Consider the following 19,311-nt stretch of genomic DNA (forward strand, 5'->3'; position numbering starts at 1 on the left):
TTTTTTATAGTTTTCATTTAAAAAGAAAGTTTTTTTTCATCGCAATTCCTTAAGGGATTTCATAGTTAAATAATTTTTCCGAACATCAATAAAGTTCTATGAACATTGATGAAAGTTCATTGATATTGATAGTTCTATGAGCATGAATAATTCTATTATACTATACAAACTATACTATAAATGTATTGATACTATACTATAAAATTCATAAATATATATATATATATATATGTATATATATATATATATATATATATATATATATATATATATATATATATATATATATATATATATATATATATACATATATATATATATATATATATACATATATATATATATATATATATATATATATATATATATATATATATATATATATATATATATATATATATATATATATATATAATTTAATAGAAACTTTTAATATCCTGTTGCTCCTAATCCTTTGTTAGTAGTTAGAGTATTCTTTATAGTAAGTTCAAAGTCACTGTATGGTTTACTATATAAAATAACAAGGAAAGTTTTTTATCTTCTTATAAATCTTTAATAGGCTGAGGGAGTAGGGTAGAACAATAATATCCTGGGATTAATTAGCAGGCTGGGAAGGCTAATGAAGGCCTGAAAGTAAAGCTGTATACTTATGTCTTGAGTAGTTGTCTTTTTCTTGCTGACTACACATCTCCCATTTCCTACTCAGGATATTCTATATCCAGAAATAAAATACCCTGAATAAGATAGAATATCCTAGCATATTTGATGCCAGCTCTGACCATATGTGCATAATTGCAATGATTTTTTAGGTTGTTGCCTTTTTAGTTATTTAGATCCTTCCAAAAGTTCTAATGATTTTATCACAGGGCACTGAGGAACAACACTACCAATGGATTGGTAGGTAATGAGACATGAAGTTTCTTTTTAAATTCTATCCAAATTATCTTAAATCCAAATGTAGATTTTTTACGTACTGGTAGAAAAGTCTTTAATCCTATTACACTAAATAGTTTACAGACATCAGTAGATTGTGTTTGAAGAACTAAAATCGTTATTACTACTCATTTTAATTAGATGTTTTGCATGTGTTTTAACGGCGATAATTAATTTGTTTACTCGAATTTTTTTGTTTTGTATATTCTGGATTCTTGCGTATATATCTTGCATAGCTAAAGTTAAGTTTCGAAAATCACGTATTCAAAAGAACAGGTACGCGTAAATCGCGTTTTGCGGAACCGGTTTTTATGCTAAAATTTTGTTCCATTTTTTTTTGACTTTTATTAGGTAGCATTAGGCAAACGTTTTTTTGTGGTATTTGTCTTTAGAAACATATATACACAGATATTTTGATTTTTATATGGCTTTTATGTATGGTTTCTAACTTTTTATGGATTGTTATGGCCCTGAAAATTTGGTTGATGTTCTCACATGAATTTATAGTATTATTATTTATAACTTTTTCATATTACCTGCGATGCATTCTCTAACTTTATCTACTTCTAACCTGTACTTTCTTCTATATTACCGCATCCTGATTATCTGTAACTGTACACTCTACATGTTCGCTTCCCAATTTTTTAATATTTTCAAAATTACTTTCTTTTCTTTTTTTACTGTAAATAATGATTTATTAACCTGATCTTATGGTAATGTAGATTTATCGCAAAAATGAATCCTAAAAAAGGAAATAAAATAAAAAAAAAACAACTGGTAAAAAACAGTATGTCCTGCCTCACCCAAAAGTTTTGAGTCTTGTAAATAAACTAGCGCTGTTTGAATGGACAGAGCATCAAATTTCAAAAGACATTTTGTTTATATTTATTATAACTATTATAATGTAGTATATATAATAACTATTATAATATAGTATAATTTGTCATAATAAAATATTTGTTACCATAAATATTATATGATATATAAAATATAATATATATAGTAACTACTATAATATAATACAATTTGTTTGTATTTATCATTAGCTGTTATTAACCATGAGCGAGATCTCGTCTCGTTCTCGTTTCTCGTGAGAAATGGGACTTCTCGTGAGAAACGAGAAATAGAAAATTCTCGTAAGAAGTAGAACGAGACTTAAATATTATATTATTTTCCAAATTAAAAATTATTATAATTTACAAAATGCTTAATAATTTGTTTTTTTAATTAATTAATATTTTGACTCCGTGATTTTAATAAATCTAATTAAAAATTTTATTTGTTTTTGACAAAAACAAATTAAATTTTTAATTAGATTTTTAATTAGATTTTTAAATTAGATTTTGAGTGTTGAGTGCCAATCTGTTGCCAGAGTCCTTTCAGCAGATTTGTCCCCTAATTCAAAACTGAAGCGCAAGTTAAACGTCAGACTTGAAACACAAGAACCAACATCTGAACTGAATCCTATTTTGAGCGAAATGTGCCAGTATGAATATCTCCCTGATGCCAAAAAAGACTTTCCGATTCTTGATTCGTGGAAATTGCATTCAAATACATTACCAGAACTCTCTTTATTAGCTAGACAAATTTTAGCTTATCCAGCAAGTTTAACTAAATCAGAGAGAGTTTTTAGCTCAAGTGGAAATGTCGTCCGATCATCCAGACACAACTTACACCCAGAAAAAGTAGAACAAATCATCTTAATCAGAGAAAACGTAGTCTTGTTGGAAAAGTTTGGCAAAAAAATTCTGAATTAATATTTGAAAAAGTTGTTTACATTTGACAAATGTCATTTGTGTCTATTTATCAAAACCATGTTTACATTTTTTTTTTTACTTGGATTTTAATAAATTTGTTTTCAAAAATTGTTAAATTTCTCGTCTCGTCTTGTTCTCGGTCTCACAAGAAGTACAAACTTCTCGTCTCGGTCTCGTCTCGGTTCGAAAAAATCTAGTCTCGCTCATGGTTAGGTGTTATTACTATAATAATTATTTCATCAATATATGAGAAGTCCATCTGGAAGACGCGCTCCAAGTCCAAGTAAATTGAATTTCAGAAAGCGAGTAAAAACTGAGTTACTCATAGTTGCGCATCAACAGAAATCGATATATTTTAGACTTAGCACGTTTTGTATATGGTCTATATGATTAAAAAAGATTTTCTTCAATGTTTTGCAAATGGCTAAAGTACTCAAAACTACTGAGTTTCTCTGTTGTATTTGATGTGTATTATATTATAATTTTTAATCACTTTACGAGTAGTTTTGTAATAGTCAAATTACATTTTTATAACAACATAAATTCTATTCGTTTATTTTTGACTTTCGCGTAAACTCGTAAGATGAGTTAAGTATTCTGTTTGACTATGTACGATGTTACTACTATTTGCTGAATTAACGGAGTTTTTCCGTTAATTTGAACAAAAAAAATGAATAACGGAAACCGTAAATTTTACCGAGAAAGTGCTGTCTCTTTGCTGCCTGACTTATTCCGTTAATTTGTACGGAAAAAATGAAATACGGAAACCGTGAGTTTTACGTAAAAAGTTCTGTATCTTTTTTAACGGACTTTTTCCGTTGATTTTTACGGTAAGTAGAAACTACGGAAACCGTTAACTTTTACAGAGAAAGTGCTGTCACTTTGCTGCCGGACTTTCTCCTTTGAATCTACTGCAAATTTTTTAACTGTGTTCTGTATTTTGTTGTCAATTGTTCTCAGATCTAAAAATTAAGCTCACAACTGAAGGAAATAGCGATTGGAAAAATTCTTCCAGCGAACTATCTAGTTATGAATTGTTAAACTGGAAGCATATAAATTTTAATGAAGACAAATGTAATCTATGATATGTTCTTTAATACTTCTTCTCGGTGTACGATGCAAATTTTCCCATTTCCGAAATAACCTTAAAAACAAAAACCTTAAAAAGTCCTTGGATTACCAAGGGTCTTCAAAAATCTTCAAATATTAAACAAAAATTGTATATAAAATATTTAAAGATAAATTCTCATGCTAATTTTTGCATATATAAAAACTACAAAACTCTATTTGAAAAAATTCGTAAAAACCTGAAAAAAATTATTACCTCTAATCTAATTACTAAATATAAAAATGACTCAAAACAAATATGGAAAATATTGAAAGAAATTACGGGGAAACAGAATACCTGTTCAAATTTCCTTCCGAAAATGATTAAAATAAACAATTTATGTGTATATGAACCAAATAAAATAGCGGAAGAATTTAATAAATACATTACTGATATCGAAAATAGGCTGGCTAATAGAATTCCTTCTACAAATATTTCCTTTAATGATTGTTTGACAACTTCAAATAATTCACTTTCTCCCCATGACATATTCCTAGATTTATTAATTGAAGAGTTTGAAAGAACCTTTAAATCTCTAAAAAGACACAAAGCAATCGGTGCGGATGGAATGAACGGGAACATAATTATTGATTGATATGAAAGTTTGAAAAATATTCCATTTAAAGCTTTTAAAACATCTATACAACAAGGGGTTTTCCTTGACCTATTAAAAATTGCTAAAGTTATCCCGATTAATAAAGACGGAGAAAAATCAAACGTCAATAATTATCGCCCTATTTCTATCCTTCCTACGTTTTCAAAAATTTTAGAAAAAAATTATCTTTGAAAAGACATACAACTACCTGATTTCAAATAATTTACTATATAAAAATCAATTCGGCTTTAAAAAAAAATAGTTCAACTGAACAAGCCATTATTCAGTTTACACGTGAAGTCTCAAATTCTTTTGCTAAATCGCAATAATCAAACTAACCTTAAATATTGACATAACAAAGTGGATCCTTTTCCACTCCTCAACAAAAAAACGTTTTTTGCCTAATGATTTACCTAAACTTTATATTGATGAAGTAGAAATAAAAAAGATTCCGTTTAAAATTCCTCGGTATTTATCTTGACGAAAATATGACATGGAAAACTCATATTGATTATATACCAACAAAAGTTGCAAAAAGTATTGGAATCCACTTTTTAAATAAAAATAATTTAAAACAACTATACTACTCATTTATTCATAGCTATATAAACTATGCAAATATTGCCTGGAGAAGTACAGGTAAAAGGAAATTGCAATGTCTTTACCGCCATCAGAAACGTGCAATACGAATAATATATTTTTTAAATCGTTTTTCAAATACAAAACCTTTATTCAAAGATATGAATGTATTAAACATTTGTGAACTTAACTTGTATAATACTTTATGTTTTACGTTTTGTTGTATGACCAACCCTTTATTAAATGTTTTTAAAGATCTATTTACCTTTAAAGTAAAGAATAAATATAGTTTGCGATATAAAAACTATTTAAAAGAACCCTTTTGTCAAACAAAGTTTAATCAAATTCTGTATAGATTATCGAGCACCTTATCTCTGGAATAAAATTGTCCAGCCTAATTTTGATTCATCAATCTCCTTTTCTGTTTTTAAAAACAAATTAAAGAATATTATTTTTTCAACGGATAATATATTGAAATATTTTTGAGATATTATTTTAACCATTTATTATTTCAAATGTTTTGGATTGTTATTTTGTCATAAACTACTTGTAATATTTTATATTATATTTATATTGTAATTTTTATATGGTTCTGGCTACAAGATCGTTATGATCTTCTTCCAGATTCCAAGTTTATATGTTGTATTACATGTAAATCACGACATGTAAATATTGTAAACTAAAACTAACCTAAAAAAAAAAAAAAAAAAAAAAAAACTATCCATAAAGCACATTTGTGCTGTAGGGGCTTGGTTGGAGATGAAAAATTAGTTAAAGGAATTAGAGGCATCTGACAAGAAATCATTTAAGTTGTGCAGTTTCTTGCAGAATGGAGTTTAGCATTTTGTGGCACTGTAAATTGATTGTTGTAACCAAACAATGAAAAAATTTGGTATTGGTTGAATTATTTAGAATGTACGGTTCATGCCTTAAAGATTATTTACGGTGTTTTGAAAAAAAGAGGAAATTCATGATTATTACTTGGACGAATTCTTTAAAAAATGAAGCAATTAATCTGAATGGTGATTCTATCTTCCAAAAAATTATAAATAATGTTCAAAATTTGAATATTATTCCATCATTTTGAACTGCGCATCTGATGCAGCACTGTGGTGCAGTTACATTTTTCTTTGGGGTTTGATTTAGACTCCAAAATGTTACTTAATACTAGGGATACTAACTTTAAACTTAATCTAAAGTAATCTAAAATTAAAAATAATTATAGTTAAATTAATATAAACAGAAATTGATAAAAGTATTTTTACCTGTATGGTTTAAATGGTCTTAGGGGTTAATTTATTAGTATTTCTGTTTACACACTTTAGTTGTTTTAATTTTGTTTTTGGCGTTTTTGCTTGAATTTTTATTTTATTGTGCTTAGTTTTTTCTACCGGTGGTATGGTAAGTTATTTATTTTTATTATTTTTATTTATATGTTGCAGTAGATCGACACTTTTTATCATATCATCAAAAAAATATTAGTGCTTTACAAATTTGGGTGTGGTAGGGTTTTGGCTACTTGTAGTGAATCCTTTTTTACTGCAGTATGGAATAGGCGTAAGTCGCGGGGTAAAGCATAAGTGGCGATGATGTTTGTCTGACGGGATAAACTAGTTATAAGTGCTGATCCTCATCGAAACGCCAGTAACAATAGACGCGACTCTGAGGAGATGTTTATTACTTAATCACTACACAAATTATGTTTACACATTGGCATTAATGTTTTTTTTCCATTCTGAGGCCTTTCATTGTTGTATGCGTACTTTTTATTTTTTAATGTATTTTTTGTTTTATTTATTTTTTATTTGGTGATATTTTTTTTTTTTTTGTTTATCTTAGTTCATATTAGTATTTATATAACAATTTATTTTTTTAATTATTATTATTGTTAGTACTGTTTAGGTGCATTGTCTGTCTTATTCATATTTTGAATATTCCTCTATTAATCTTTATTTTTGTCTTGACAACTGTCAAAATATGCTTTGTTTGAAAAATAATTCTCCTCTATTCTAATGTACTTCATTTCTTCCCTCAAGCGTTCACTGCTCGTGTGTGACCATTCGGCGAATTTTATATATGTCAGAATATATGCCAAAGTTTATAAATAATCTAAAATTAAAAATAATTATAGTTAAATTAATATAAACAGATTCTCAAAACTATTTGAAGTGGGAGCCATATGCTCCCTAAATTTTTTTAAACGGTAAAATAAGTAATTTTTGAGAAACAATCAAAAAATACATTTTTCACTAAATTTTTCAAGAGCGTATTTAGCATTAATAAATGCTGAGACCACCATGTAATTAGTTGTCAGTTTTCCAGCTCCACTCAAGTTAAAATACAATATTATTTTTCAATATTTTAGCCCAACTTTCACAACTACATTCAAATATTTTTTAAAAACCTAAACTCATAAACCTTTCCATAAATCTATATTTGTCTGGGGAAATATTAAAAGTAATTATATTTAAATTGGTCGGAACATAAAATTTCTTTTGAAATAGGCTTTCGACCAAAAATTTTAACTTTGTTCCTAAATCTCTCGTTATTAAAATTTTTGACAATTTATTCAATTTTTGATAATTTATTCATGTTCATATTAAAGCTCATAGTTAGCTTTTGAATCCACCATTAAAAAAATAGTTAAAAAGTTCAATTTGGGCAGCTCTTCGTCCCACTGTGTGCTGGTTACAAAAAGCGAATGACTAAGATTTTACGAATATAAGAAATTGGGAGAAGACCAGAAGAAATAAATGAATATTTTGTGGGATTCCAGCCTGTTAGTGACAGAACTGATTTATGTTTCGCGGAAGCGTGCTTACAAAAACTTGACTATCTGAATTTAAGTTTACACAACGTCAGAGGCCAAGGAAATCACTTTGTGTGTTCATTCAAAATCACTTTGTGTGTCATGTGGATGTCACATTCTCAATCTAATTCTTGAAGACTGGGACATCCTACTGGTCACCTTAATATAGTTCTTGCGAAATCTTTAGTCGTTGCAATAACTTTTTGGAATTTTGTTTCAAATTTGTCTTTTAGTTGAGTGTTTTAAGCGACATTTCTTGTAGTACGTAAAGTTATAATTAGTTATAAAACATCAAAAACAGCATCGTACTAACGAATTTTTCTTTTTCTTTTTTGTGACATTTCGGTCTAATTTGCGTAGACCAACGTTAGGCGTAAAATACCAATTTAAAGAACCGTTAAAAAATAAAAATTATAAAGAAGTCATTACAAAGACGACGTCAATAAAAGTTTTTTTTTTTTTTTAATGATTCTCTTAAATAGTGGTCTCAAACTATTTGATCAGAGAGAACTAATTTATTTAGATACAAAAATAACAACACAAATAATTGCCATTATGATTTCTAAATCCACCTTAAAGAAGCAATAATAAACATACAAATAAAACCTGGCTCAAATATCAACACTGAATTATTACTGGCGCTTTTAAAGGTTTCATATCACGAGTCACCAAAACCTGCTCCGAAAAATAGATTAACAACGAGATTCAGTTCATAATAGATATGTTTGTTGAAAACGGTCATTAGAGATCAAACCTAGAAACAATTGCCGCGAATTACCTTTCAAGTAAAAACAATCTAAACAATAAAGTTGCAAAAAACAAGAAAATAATGTTGCAATAACAAGACTGCCTTGGCTACCAACACTTGGACCGAAACTACGTAAAGCACTAAAAACAAATAATTTCAAAGTTATTTTTACAACACCACCTAATTTAAAAATAATTCTCTGTAACAACCAATTTAGATTAATGCCAAACAGCAACCCTGGGGTGTACAAGCTTACGCGTTTGTGTGGGGGAATTTATATTGGGGAAACAAAAAGGAAAATTTTGCAAAGAAGTATAGAACACTAAACTAATAGCATGAATGGCAATTGGCATGCTTCTTGAGCAACTGAGCATTGCAAAGAATGCCATGAGATATTCGAATGGCTGCACCCAAAAACTTTATCTATTAATAACAACTATCATAAAAGGAAAATGATTTTTAATTTGTAACGGTTTTTTAGATTGGTACTAAATTGGTATATACATCTGATGATGGTCTATGCAAATTAGACCGAAATATCACCAACAAAAAAAAATTCGTTAGTGCAATGCTTTTTTTTTTATGTTTTATAACTAATCTTTTAGTTGGCGTTTCATCACAGCAATGACAGATCTTTAAAATAATGTACAAAATCTGAAAAAAAAAACATCTTTCCGATACACACTGGGAATACAGAACCGATAGCGTGAAAGGTGTTCGTTATCAAATAGCAACCGTGTTAGATTCATTGGTGGATGCGGCTAAAAATTCCAAGAATCCAAAAGCAAGGTCCAAAACAACTGGACTGGCAAAACAAATCAAAAATTTTCCATTTTTTGTTACTTAAACTACATGGTACGTTTTATTGTTTCAAAGTGGTATCGTCAGCAAATTGATACAATCAAAAAACATAAAATTAGACATTGCACAAGAATTTATAAAAAATGCAACTGATGAATTGAAAAACAGTTCGAACATAAAAGTACAGATAAATTATAGACAAATCTAAAAAAAAAGTATCGAGTTAAATTTTTAATGTTTTGTTAGATCAAGCAGTTATGTTTTGTTAGATCAAGCAGTTATGTTGTTAACTACACATTTTGAGCAAATGGAACGTCACTTCGGTCTCTTTGGCTTTCTGCATAATATAAAAAAATTACACCAAAATGATATGATAAAGTGTTGTAAAAATATTGATCAGAAGAATTAATGCGATGAATTTCATATATTTTCCAACATTGTTCCAGATGCTGTTGTAATTAGAATAATCACGGTTTGAATACTGCTATTCCAAATGTTGCTTCTTCCCTTTGTATAGCTTTGACTATTCCAATCACTGTTGCATTGAGTTGCATCGGGTGAAAAAAAGTTTTTCCAAGTTAAATTAATTGAAATCTATTGAGAACAACTACGACGCAAGAATGCCTGAACAGCCTGGCAATGAACTGACGAGTGCAATAAGCCTTCAAGAAGAGCAGATGCGTTTTTATCTGTTTAAAAAAAATAATTGTTTTACTTAAAAAAATTTTAAAAGATAAATAAACAAAAACTTATTGTACGTTAAAATATTATAACAAATGGCAGTTACACTTGCAGAAATTAAAAAAATGCTTCAGGAAATGTTAATGGAATTTAGAAAAGAAACAGAGGCGATGCTGAAATAACAAGAAAAAATATTTGTCGAAATTTTAAGTGCAAACACGAAAATCATCGATGATTTCGATGATTTTCGAAAATTTTAAAGAAATGCTAACCAAATCAAAACTATAGTAAAAGATATTGAAGACGTAAAATTCTCTTTAAATTTTCAAGAAGAACTTTTCGATAAAAAAAATAGCTAAATTCTACGAAGAAAACAACGAACACTTTGAAAAGGAAAACATTCTAGCGGAAAATAGAAACGAAAAATACAGAAAAATCGATAATAGATATCGAAAAAAAAATCTGCGATGGAATACCAGAAAATGCAAAAGAAACTTGGATTGAAACCGAAGAGAAAGTTCAATCATTTCTATATAATAAATTAGGGCTGAATGGAGTTGAAATCGAGTAAGCTCATCGGACCGGATAGAAAAAGGATGGACGTCCAGGAACAGTTTTAATTGATTTACTTAGACACAAGGATAAAGCCAAAATCTTTCAAGAATCGCACAAATTAAAAGGAACAAACATCTATATAAACGAAGATTTTTCGCTCGATACCGTAATTATTAGAAAGAGATTGCTGAATGAAGTCAAAAAAAGACGTTAAATCAGTGAGAATGTTGCCGTCAGGTATGACAAAATTGTTAATCTAAATAAACTTTCATTAAAAATAACGAAAAACTTATTAGTAAAACTAAATGAAATATGATCAACCTCATAAATAGCTGTAAGTAAATAACTTTTAACATTTAACATGGCAGAAACCAATATATCAAACATTTTAAATATGTCTCACAGAGATAATATACTTTTAACAAATGACATTGATCCTGATGTAAACATTTTTGACAAACTTTCAATCGAAACTAATTATTTTAATGTCAGTGAGGCTTCTAACTTTCTTAATTCTTCATCATCTTCTTTTTCGCTGTTAACCTAAATATCCGGAGTATGAATAAAAATTTTGAAAATTTGAAAATAATGTTAGAAAATTTAAACCACAAATTTAGTGTAATATGCATAACAGAAACCTGGTTTCAAAATGGAGATAATTCAAACTCAAATTTTTATTTATCGGGTCATAAATCAATCCATCAAGCAAGGAAAAAGGGTGTCGGTGGAGGAGTGCGTATTTTTGTTATAGATTCATTTATTTTCAAAAAGATAGAAAACCTCAGCATAAATAATGCAGAGTCGTTAACTATTGAAATAATCAATCAAAAAGCTAAAAATACTTTCATTACTGCTCTATACAGACCACCTCATGGCAATTTCGAACTATTTCAAAAACATCTGCAGCGCATATTACCTGACACAAGTAAAAACATTTACTTAACAGGTGAATTTAACATAAACCTTTTAAATACAAATTGTGATTCCAACGTCAGGCGCTTCATAAATACACTTCTTCAGCACAGTGTTATACCGCTAATAAATAAACCGGCGCGTGTAACTCTTTTAACTTCTTCAATCATTGACAATATTATAACTAATAACTATATGATTTGTAAAATCGAAAGTGGTATCATAAAATCCGATAGAAGTGTCCAATTTCCAAATTTTCTGATAACTAATTGCTTAACCATTGAAGATAATAATTCCTTTACCACCTACGTTAGACAAATAAACAACAATTCTTTAAAAAAATTTCGCGATTTGATACACGAAAACAATTGGGAACTAATAGCTGAGTGCAACGATGCAAATAATGCTTATAATCTTTTCATACCCTTATTTTTTAAACAATATGAAAAAGCTTTTCCAAAGACCAAGAAAACAATTCATTCTAAAAACCTGCGTAACTCTTGAATGACAAAAGGGCTTAAAAAATCATCAAAAAAGAAGCAAAAGCTCTACGATAATTTAAAAAAAATAAAACTTTAAATAATGAAATGAAATATAAAAGATACAAAAATTCTTTTGAAAAATTAAAAAAACAAATTAAAAAAAACAATTACTCCAATTTGCTCGTAAATTCAATAGAAAATGGTAGAAAAAAATGGGATATAATAAAAAAAGTAACTGGAAAAAAGAAACTAAACATAAATACTGTTTTTCCAAATTGTTTACAAACAAAAATGAACACAGATGTTTTTGACAAAGACAAAATTGCTTATATATTTAATGAATTCTTTATAAATGTTGGTAAAAATTTAGCCGAAAAAATAATTCCGGGAAGCAAAACGTTTAAGTCCTTTTTAAAAAAAAAACACTCAATTATGAATGAGTTTGAAATATCCTCGGATGAACTTCGAACAGTTTTAAATTTACTAAAAACCAACAAAAGTCCAGGCATTTGTTTTGAAATCAGTATTTGATATTATTGAATCTCCTCTTTTAACAATATTTAATTTACCCTTTAAAGCTGGTGTTTTTCCTGACCAATTAATATTAGCAAGAGTAGTCCCTATTTATAAGAATGACGATGACTCTTTAGCATCCAACTATAGGCCTATATCAATTCTTTCTTGCTTTTCAAAACTTCTTGAACGAATCATGCATAATAGATTATATAACCATCTTGAAATAAATAATATTCTGTACAGCAAACAGTTTGATTTTCGCAAAAGCTATTCAACATATCATGCAATAATTGAATTAGTCAATAAAATTTTGAATGGTTTTGAAAATAATGAATATACTCTAGCCTTGTTTATTGATTTAACCAAAGCATTCGATACAGTTGACCACGAGGTCCTACACAATCTAGAGATATATCGAGTAACAAACAACAATCTAAAATGATTCAGATATTACTTAAATAACAGAAAACAAGGAATGTCGCACAACTCAGCATGTACACGATTACAAGCAATTAGTGCGGTGTACCCTAAGGCTCAATTCTTGGACCTTGTAATATCGTTTTGGCACGCACTTACTCTTCAGTACTAAAGAAAATATACCTTAAACAAAAGCAAGCGTGTCGAATAGTATGCAATGCTAATAGATATACCCACGCCAAACCATTATTCAGGGAAATTGGAGCTCTAAATATTTATGAACTGGACCTCCTCCAAAATTTATTATTTATGTTTCAATCGCAAAACAACTTGCTACCAAAATACTTTGAAAATCAATTTTCCACCATTGATCACAAATACCTAACGAAGTACTCTTATCAAAACTTTAAAATTCCGAAGACTTTACTTAAAATAACTGACTTCTCTATCTTATCTCGAGGACCGCGGCTATGGAATTCGATCGTTAAAGAGGAAATAAAAAACATGAATTCATCAGATCTCTTCAAAGCAGCAGTCAAACAGCACCTGTTCAACTTAGGTGACTTCAACATACTCTCCTATTTTTAAAGATCAAATCAATAATAATTAACTAAAACGAATTTATCCCTTTTTGATAACTACAAACGATGATTATACCATGGTTTATTTCTACTTACGAATTCTACTTATGGATGATTATATCATTCGTTTAGCTCTACTTAAGAATTTTTAATGTCACGCTAATGTCACGTGAAACTTATTGCAAAATTGCAAATGAAAGGGGGCTTGATAATAAGACTACAGTCTTCTACTTGCTCCTGTCGTTATTCTAATTCTTATCTAATTTATAAATGTATTAAAACTAATTGTATATAAAATAACTAGTGACGAAATAAATTACAAAAAAAAAAAAAAAAAAAAAGTTATCATACAGTCTTTGCATTTTACACAATTAATTCAAGACATTTTCAATTTTTTATTTTTTAGATTCATACATTGGAATGCAAAAATAACTGCGTTCTGCCTTTGCGTTCCAAAATAAAAACTCACAGGCAAACAAAAATGCATTTGACGCAATTTATTGTGTTACTTACGTAAACTCTTTTAAGCAATTAACCGCGTTTACGCACGCATTTAGTAAGCAACTTACTTTTTTTTAGGTTAATTACGATTTTGGTGAAAGTACCTAAAGATTTGTCCTAATTTTCTGCATCAAATTAATATGTAATGTTTTAAAATTTTTTACATTACAAATGTTACATGAATGTCTTTTGTAATTTGAGCACAGTGTCGGTATTTCCCCAGCCACCGGGGTAATTGCGACACCACTTTAGGGTAATACCGTATTAGTGTATTATTAGATATTAGTAATTAGTAAGACAATTATTTTACCAAACATGTTTTATTGTTACATAGAGTAAATAAACGTAGTATGTAATTGATAATAACAAAGTAAGACAGGTTAACTCTTTGAGATACAAAAAAAACCTTTTTCAAATTGAAGATTAATGAGTTGGGCAAAAGTCACAAATATAGTTTTCAGGAGAATCATAACCGCTACAATCCGTATGCGCCCATTTTTCACCATAGACACAACGATATCAGAGTTCAGTTTTTTTTCCATATTCACCACAAACTAGACACAACTCAGTGTCCTTTGAAAATAAATCAATCCCGTCGTCAAGCTCGTTATCATCACATAGTTTAGTTTCATCAATATCTTCCTCTAAGTTGATTCTTCAAAAGAAATTTGTCTACGACACCTCTTCTTTGTTGATATAAATTATTTTGGTAAGGTGAATGTATATATATGCAATAAATAAATCCTTAAAATTTCAGCAAAATCAGACAAAGCAATGACAAGATATTTATCGCACCGTGCAAAAAAATCTAATGTTGAGAAAAACAACAATAAAGATATTTTATGAGAAAAAATGATATTATATACATATATAAACATACAAATAAATAAATATGTATATATATATATATATATATATATATATATATATATATATATATATATATAAACTTGAACGTTATAATAAATACAGAGAAAAATTAATGTTAAAATAATGCTAAATCTTTAGTTGCTTTGAGAAACTGTTGTTGAAGTAGAAAACTGATTTTCTCTCAAACACATATTTTTAAACATCTAAATTTCCTCTTAGATCTTTTTTTCCCATAACAAATAATAAGCATTTAGATCAAATAAAGTTAAACACAAGGCTTTTATATAAGTAATAATTGTAAACATGCAATTTGTTCTTGCAAGTCATTACTTTCTTAAGTTAAGCAAACAGGAAACAGTTACTAGGTCTAATGTTTCTAATAGCGTCATAAATCTAGTGTATAATGGCGAAAAACTCTAAAATAGCTTTTTTTAAATATAAAAAATCCGTTGCTAGGGGTGTTACTTAAGAAAAATTATAACTTTATTAGAAAACTTACAACTTTACAGTATTTGAAATATATGTATATATTTGTATATATTTGGAATGTATAGATTTGTATATATTTGGAATGTAGATTGTTTAAAATTTCAGAATTTGTAATTTTTGAAAAAATGATTTTTTCGATTTTTTCTAGTATAGGACCACCTTAAATATTTTATAATTAATAAGGCAATACCGACACCTGTCAGCATTGCTCCGCGGTGGTGTGTCGGCGATACCCCGGTGGAACAAGATGGCGGAAACCTAACCCTACAAACTACTGCTAGCTCGAAATCCTAAAACAGCTATGCCAAAATTTTGGTTTTAATATGTATTTTTTAGCTGACTAAGTGTTTTTTTAGTAATACTAACAATTAGAATCTTACCTCAGTTCATCCAGGAGTCAAATTGATGACATGGAAACTTCAAAAACTAGTTATTTATTTATAGAAAAACACGCAGTACGCGTACTCGCATAAAACTCACTGAGCGTTAGTTTTAGTGTTGTCCACCAGGTAGCAGCACTATACAACAGCGCTTTACTCACAAAATACAACTATAAAGTTTAGTTTTAATATTTATGTTTTGTTTCAAAAGAAATAAACTTACCTAAAAGTTTTTAAAACTAAATTATCACATGACGTTTTGCCCCACACATAAAAGGGCATTTTCCTTGACCCAAAACTAGCTAATTGCAAATAAACTATTTTTTATGATTGTGTTTTAGAGTTTTTATACTTTGAATATTATGGAATAAATTACCATCAAAACAAACATTTCTTTATCGTAATCACACAAATAATAATAATACAATTAATATTTTTTAACTTTTAGTGGAGCATGATGTTCCAAAAGTCAAGTCCTTTGTGCATTTGTGAGACCTAGGTAAATTAATATTGTTAAATTCCTTATATAATATTGTTTTAAATTTTTATATATAAAGTTATAACTTTTCTAGTAATTTACTAACAAAATCCTTTAAAAATTTATAACTTGATTAAAACCAATTATTTGTTTGAATATGTAAATATCTTAAACAATAGTATAAAAGGAATTAAACAATATTAATCAAATGCTCAGGGGACTTGACCTTATGGACATCTTGCCCCACCGTATCCTAAACTTGAAAAAATAAGAAAGCAAAAGAAGAGAATGAAAACAATTGTTAAAAAAAAGGAAATAAAAAAATAAAACTGTAAGGTGAAAAGAACGAAGGGGTGAAAGTGCGTCAAAGTAAATTTAGTAAATACGGAAGACCGGGGTTTAGTTAGAACGTTTTTTTTTTATTTGTGAACTTGTGGTTAAAATGCAAATATTTTTTGAAATTATTTTTATTGCCTTAATACTACTTACTAAAGCACACAATATTAACTAATAATGATTAAATTTAGTTATGTAGTTTTTCATATACCTTTGATTAGAGAGCGGTAAAAAAATGTTCCAACGAACCCGCCATTGGGGCCAGTTGGAACAGACAGTGGGGTTAGTTGAAACATAATATGAAAGTTTAAAATACGGCATGTTTAATAATAAAAAATGCACTTTAACAAAACAAAAGTGTATTTTATGTAAAGGTTACACACAGTGCACATAATCTACTTTTCTCCCGGATTGGGCTCACCAAACAGTTCTCGGCAGTATATGTATGCTGCTTCTTGCTCGCTATTATTGGTTAATGAAGACTTTTTACGGAATTTAGGTTTTTTTTGTCTCGCATTTCCTTTTAACAACCTTATCTTTTATAGAATAGACTTTTTTTGGTGTAATTTTTGTAAGTATTTTCTTTTCTGGCACTTTCTTTGCAGTTTTTTTTGTCTGTATCTTCTTTCGCTACTTTGTTTCTGGCAATCTCGTCTTTCTCCAGCGTATCTGTAAAAATGCAAGTCCTTCCTTTTTTCAGGCCAATATTTTTTGAAACTCGTGGTGTCAAAACACCCAATATTGGTCAAGCGCTTTCAAATTCTTCAAAAATTTCATATGGGGTTTTTGCTACATCTGCTGGTTGAGTTTAGAGAAATCCTGGAGTTAATGGTTCGATATGCTCAGTATTATCTGGTTCTACATCTAAATAAAGACAAAATATCACAATCGAAATTTAAATAAAAAATCACATACATTGTTGTTATTATTATTATTACCAATAGCCAAGACAGGAAGTTCTTGACTGATAGTAGCTAAAGCAGAAACTTCAAACTGTACTATAGTCTCTGCTGATTCTTGGCGGTCTGTGATTTTTGAAGGCATGTATTCAACATTCAAAACAACTCCGCGATCAAATGGACGGATTCCGCTGACTTTAAACCCTGCACATATGTTTTTTATTGTCATTTCCAGATAAAATGCATAGTGTACACAGCTTGAAATGTCATAAATAGTCATTGTTTTGCCTTTATTTGCATTCATCTATTTGTCACATGCAGTGTTGAAGAATTTTTTAAAAGGAAAGTAGACAGATCTTTTTAAGAGCTGCAGCTTGTGTGAGCAGTGAGGCGGAAAGGACAACATAACAACTCCATTGGCTTTCCCAAAATCCAAAACTTCTAGGTTAATGTACAATTCATGATTGTCATGTAGCAATAAAGCTGATTGCTGTGGGGTGCATCGCACATGAGTCACAAAGTGCTTCATGAACAGCAAAAAACTCTTTCCATTCATCCATCAGAATGGATTCGTAATATTGATGTATCCTGTTGGACCATCACGAACAAAATGGTCACAAAAACTTACTCTAGGAAAGATAAGCATGGGTGGAATAGTATTCCCAGAAGCGCTTACGATACAACACACTATCACTAATTTTTCTCTCTCGGCCGATGTGACAGCTCTAATTTGCATCACTCCCTTTCCGGCAATATTCTTTTGTGGCTTTTATACAGTTGTTCAACCTGTCTCATCCACATTCAAAATATCTGTTTCGGTAAAGCCGTGTTTTGTTAGTATCAAATTCAGATTGTCAAAAAAAAAATTCATATTATATCTGTTAAAGCTGGTGTCACATAGTAACACAGTAACAGCAAGCATCGCATCGCTTGATGTCATACCTTTTGCTGGTGTCTTTCGTTTATAATAACGCATTCTAAAAATAATTTATTAATGCCAATAACTCTTTCACTACTGCAGTTTTATAAAATTTTTAATAGCCGTGACCGCAAATAGTTTTCAAGAGAAATTAGAACCGTATATTATAAAAATAATTTAAATTTAAACAACAAAACTCTTTGAAAAACTAAATAAAATAATTTTTAAAATTTTAAAACTTTTTAAACTTTTAAGTTTTAAACGCACAACATTTTAAACATAGATTCGTAAAGAGTTAAAAACCATTGTTTTTAAGAATTTAATTGATATTAAAAAGCTGCAACCAACGGATTGTGTCAAAGTAATAAAGAACTAGCCGCTGTTAACGGCGTGCGGTAGCAAGATTTAAATAAATAAAAACACATGCTAAATAATAAGATCCTTGATTCAAACTCTAATTTAGTATGCCAGTATGGATAATTATAAAATAACAAAAATAACACAGGTCAACTAAAAAATTTTTGTTTTTTGTATAACATTTCTCATTTTGATTTCAAATATGCAACTCAATTTTCATCATCACGTCAAGTTGTAAATATATTTGGGTTCAAATCTCTAGCATTTGAGTTAAAATCCCTAATATTGTCAAAAAAAATTATTTTAAAGTATTTCAACCTGGATCTCGAAAGTATTTTCATAGAGATTTTTAAAATGTTACTCGTTTGTAATAAAAATACTTTTTGTATTATTGCTCTAACTTTTTCAAGAGTCTTTAGCATTTTATAACATAATTATTTTGTCAATAAATTTTAAGGAAAAATATTTATGTTTTCTAAAATCTTTATGAAAATACGCTTTTTTTGAGACCCAGGTTGACATACTTTTAAATAATATTTTTTTCGACAACATTAGGGACTTCACCCCAAATACTAAAGATTTGAACCCAAATATCTTTACAACTTGAC

This window comes from Hydra vulgaris, chromosome 12 (genome assembly GCF_038396675.1).
Source record: "Hydra vulgaris chromosome 12, alternate assembly HydraT2T_AEP".
In the NCBI taxonomy this organism is placed as follows: Eukaryota; Metazoa; Cnidaria; class Hydrozoa; order Anthoathecata; family Hydridae; genus Hydra; species Hydra vulgaris.